Genomic DNA, 5,000 nt, shown 5'->3' on the forward strand with positions numbered 1-5,000 from the left:
AGCTGCGTTCACACGCTGAAATTTTAATCTAGTGAGCCTCTGACGTCACTTTTCCCTGGATCCAACCGTCTGAGGTCCAATCGGTCAGTTTTGAACGTGAGTAATGACGGACCGTGAAATCCAAAACTTACACTCAAAGTAAACGGCCTTTGGATAAAAATCAAAGCTCAAAATTTTGCCAGTCAGGTGTTAAGCAAACACACTTTCAAAATCTGAAGGAAAAAAGGAAGTGGTTTTTTTTATCCCGGGGGCACTTTAAAGTTGAGATCGAATCCTTTCCTGCATGGGCTTTTGATACTTGATGTTAGCAACTCCCTTATATCGCTTGCTAGATTGCCTTCGTTTATTTCGTGGAAGGCACAACTGGACTACTGTACCATAACTAATCTTTTCCCCATATTGATCACTTAGTTTTTCGGCAAGACTATTGAATGTGATCCTTTTCTCCTTTTTAGTGTCTCCTGAAAATGTATAAACACCAGTTCGCCGCCACTTGTCAGCACCAAAATCCGCTTCTGCAACCATCTTCTCCATAACCTCTCCAATGTCGAGGTGCCGTTTTTCAATGGTGCCCATTCGGTGAACAGATTTTCTCTGAAATTGACCAGATCCCTATATTTCAGCTTGCGCCTTCTTTCTTGCTTTGTCTTTTATCTGGCACAATTTTATTTTCCCTGTCAATATCGTCTGCTGTCTCATTACTCGTGAGGTCATTTTCATCCTCGCCTTCCTCTATCATCTCCGCTCTGATCTCCTTTTCTTGCATTTCTGAAAGGTAGACTATCCCTGGATTGTTCAGGTAGTCTGTAGTGCTCGTCATTCCAGCCAAGATTATGTAACTGGCTTGCAAAGTCACTTAAAAACTGATCAAAAACGTCTTGCGTGTATCCCTGACTAAGACATTTTGGCTCTAAGTAGGCAACAAACGCAAACCAATTGAAGTCATTTTCTTTAAGAATGTCAAGAACAAGCACAGATCGAGTTTACATCTAGATCAGGTATGCTCTTGTGTGGGCAGTTTCTGTCTTGCTCTTCCGGAGGATGTTCATCAGTTGGAGTTGACATCCATGGTTCTTTGATGTGTTGTGATAGGTTCTGTTTGCATAACCTGGGTTTCACTCTATTCCATATCTGATTCCACCTCTTGGAGGGGTAATAGTGCTTGAACATTCAAATCTACTTCAACTGCAACAATATCGTCACTCTCCGAATCACTTTCTCAGCTATCCGAACCACTTGACAAATACTCCTGATACCTAATACCTTTTGAGTCCAGGAAAGCCTTTTGGTCAACTTTAACAAAACAGTGGTGTTTACTTCGAATGTTTTTCACAGTTTAAGTATCATTTTCCACTTGGATAGCTCTCTTCCTTAGATCCCTGATACCTAGCTAATCTGCTTGTCGCTTAGACAAATTATGTGTACTTGAAATAACGTGCTTAATTCGCTACACTTGATTGACGTGTTTAATTCGCTGCAGAAGGCCCTGGCAGTCATCTCTTGTTAAGGGATTCCCTTGTTTACAGTTACCATCTTTCCCATTTCATTGACTTTGGAGACCACGTCATCGTAGTAGTTGTTGTCCTTCTTTTCAGCCACGACAACACCTGGTCCATTGTTAAATCTAATACACACCGCAGGCATCTGCAGAAGTCGTCTTTGAGCTTTCGCGCAGTCGTATGGTATTAGTGTTAAGCACCTTCTCCACAATTGGGAAAGAGGAATGCACTGCTCAGCGGCATGTACCATTTCTCTGCAACCGCTTTTACAAACCTCATGGTATTGGCCACAATTTTCTGCCTTTGCAAGCTTATGTTCCGCATCTAATTTAATCCTTCGAACTTGCTGATCTTGACTGTACTCACAGATGCCTCTTGTGTGGTGAAGGTCCTTAAACATTTCTGCTCTTCTCTTCTTAAACTTGATATGAGCTCTTTGGTTTTATCAGTTTCTGTCCCCACCCTGTAATTACTAGTCTGGGGACGGTCTATAATAAAAAATGACCACGTTTGTTATCTGGGGGAATGGCGTCTGTGGCTTGAAATCAGTTTACCCTCGGCACTTGAAAGGACACAATCTTCATTTTCACCTGTAGGTTTTTCTTTCTCAAAACTGGCGTCTGTGCTTGAGGTCACCTGGACTTCGGCACTTGAATTAAAAGGAACTTTATTTTCGTTAGTAGCTGTTTCCATTTCGGTACGTTTACTTTGTTGACTGATGGGTACTTCGGGTGCCACTTCTTTTGAGCAGTTGCTAAACGCTGTCTTGACTGTTAAAAGCTTTCTTAAATCCATTGTTAAAGACTGGCTACAACTTTGTGGTGGTGGCAAGGAAGGCTTATTCTGTGTTTGATACCAAGAGCTTTTCCTTTCTTTCGTTTGTAACAATTTCAGCTGCGTTTCCAATCCTCCTTCTTTCTTTAACGGTTGCCTTATTTCCGCTTGGAGTTTTGCGCAAAGCGCATAGTCCTTAACGCTTGTAGCCTTACTGCACAACTGCTGATTTGATGATATTTGCATTGTCGGTATCAATTCTAACTGGATGGAAACAGAAGAAATTTTTTCTTTTCTCTCATCCTAACTGATCTTTGATCTTTTCGGCTTTGGCTCTGTCACCTCTGCTTTGGTTTTTAGCTCGGCTCTGTTGTAAAGCAGGTCCTGTTCTTCTTTTGCCAACTCAAAGGCTGCTTCATTAAAGGCTTTTTGACAGGCGTCTAGTATTGCTTTGCCATTGTTGAACCCATAGATCTTCGCCTTCGTACTCACTGTGCTTTTACTCAGGTTCTTGGGCGCTTTAAGTATTTTTGGGTTGGAAGCTAGTTGTCCTAAAAATGCAACAATTCCTGATTAAACTAACAAGAATGTCTTTTTTCCATCTAAATTTGCTCAGTGAAGTACTTGCTATGTGCGTAGTTTGCTTTGTTAGTTAATTTATTGAGTTTATTTATTTGCCATCGAAACCACATACTTCAATTTGAAGATCTACACTCGCATAATTTAGACACCGCATTTATTGGTCATGCAGGTCGAATACAGTCGTGCTAGCATTGCTGGGTTTTATCTACCTTTGAGCCTTAATATACTACGCCCGCTTAAAGTAGTTTATTCAAGTTTTCATGCGAAAGATACATAATAAATGACTGCGCGATGCTGTTAGTGAGTTTCAAATATGCTAGTCAATACTTGGCTGTGTAGCCGCGCGATGCGGTTCCAGTCGAGACCCACAAATTGACCCTTGCTCACCATAGTCTCCAGTAGCTCAGTGGTTAGAGCATCCGACTAGATCACGGAGGATCGTGGTTCAAATTCCATCTGGGACTCGGATATTTTTCCGAGTCTACATTTCTCCTTACATTGAATATCATTGTTGTTGTTTCATCTTTAACACACTCACTTTGGAGGTTGGTTGGCTTCATCTTGATATGCATTAATGTGACAGCGCGATGCTGTTAGTGAGTTTCAAATATGCTAGTCAATACTTGGCTGTGTAGCCTTGCGATGCGGTTCCAGTCGAGACCCACAAATAGGCTAGTTTCGAATTGTGCAGCAACAAAAGAACAGTGTCGAGGTTCAGGGGAATAATTAGCATATTGTATTGTTCAAAGCAAAGGAAAATGCGAATTATTCCCATGAACCTCGACTCTGTTCTTTTGTTGCTGCTCAATTCGAAACTAGCCTATTGACCCTTGCTCACCATAGAGTCTCCAGTAGCTCAGTGGTTAGAGGTTTTAGGGTTAGGGTTAGGGTTAGATCACGGAGGGTCGTGGGTTCAAATCCCATCTGGGACTCGGATATTTTTCCGAGTCTACATTTCTCCTTACACTGAATATCATTGTTGTTGTTTCATCTTAAAAATAAATAAGTTAGTTAAAATAACTTTCTGAATAGTTTCAATGTCTTCACCCATTGTGTCTTCAGGAGTAGCAACTTTGTCTTTTATGATGAAGATGATGGATGGTGGAAGCTCCCCAAAGATATCTTCATCGACCTCCGTTCCGTCTTCATTGACGCAACCTCAACGTCTGAATTTAAGCCAAGTTTTTCTTTTCCTGATACAAATAAAATTCAATGAATATAGACGTTGCATGTCTTCACTTGTAATATTCTACGCTTTTTATATGAGTCAGTGACTTATTATTAAAAATTGTTACAAGCTTTTTAATAAGTTTCTACCTGCCATAAATAACTTACTGAAATATGTTCAAGCTTTCTTCAAATTGAAGGCGACGGTTTCACAATCGACCAAAACAGAAAAGGCGTGGTTGTTTTGCGGCATACATTTACTTATGAAAGAAAAATTCATCCAACGAATAGTATATGTAAACAAAGACGATCACCAAAACAAAGAGAAGCTTTAAATATATGAATATTAATCTGGGAGATCACTCGTGGCCATGCAGCATTCTTTCACGCCATGCACTCATGAAATAAACGAATATAAACGGAATCGCTTACCTTTAGCTACCTTTGGAAACAAGTTCTGCTCAATTTTCAGCCACTACGAATTTCTTGTTCAGCTTGTCTTCGCTCCACACTTAAAACAAAGGCATATTCCACGATATAACAGGAGCACCCAACGTCGATTTTCGGAAAACATCTATTCCGAAGACGATTTGAGATACATTTGTTGTAAAATGTCTTGCTTGCCTGCCTCTCCTAGGATTTTCGAACATCTGAAAAATGGTATAATTGCCCATTTTAAACAGATTTTTACCCTAAAAAGGTCACCTAGAATTTTCGGGAGCCTTTTTTCTGGCTGAAATTTTTCGAAAAGGTACGTTTTTCGGATCACTAGACTTTCAGCTAGGAAATCCGAACAGATGAAAAAATGTATATTGGATAAAAATATGCCTATATCTACCGTATAAATATTAGATTTTCTCGTTGGGTGCCCCTGATATAACTATATAATGTAACGACAACAACAGAAGAACCCACGTGGAATGGACAAGAGCAATGACCGTGAACGCGGCTCATGGGCTGAATCAATCCTTTTGTTTC

At 40.3% G+C, this 5,000-nt stretch overlaps 1 long non-coding RNA gene across 1 annotated transcript in view; it reads right to left on the reverse strand.

Annotated features, from left to right (window-relative positions):
* LOC138060771 (uncharacterized) overlaps window positions 1-2,806 on the reverse strand; it is a 5,231-nt gene extending 2,425 nt beyond the window's left edge. The window contains exon 1 of the long non-coding RNA XR_011134426.1: window positions 1-2,806. This exon is cut by the window's left edge and continues 1,150 nt beyond it. This is a non-coding gene — a long non-coding RNA (uncharacterized lncRNA).
* Window positions 2,807-5,000: the final 2,194 nt, after the last annotated feature.

This window comes from Montipora capricornis, chromosome 8 (genome assembly GCF_036669925.1).
Source record: "Montipora capricornis isolate CH-2021 chromosome 8, ASM3666992v2, whole genome shotgun sequence".
Lineage (NCBI taxonomy): Eukaryota > Metazoa > Cnidaria > Anthozoa > Scleractinia > Acroporidae > Montipora > Montipora capricornis.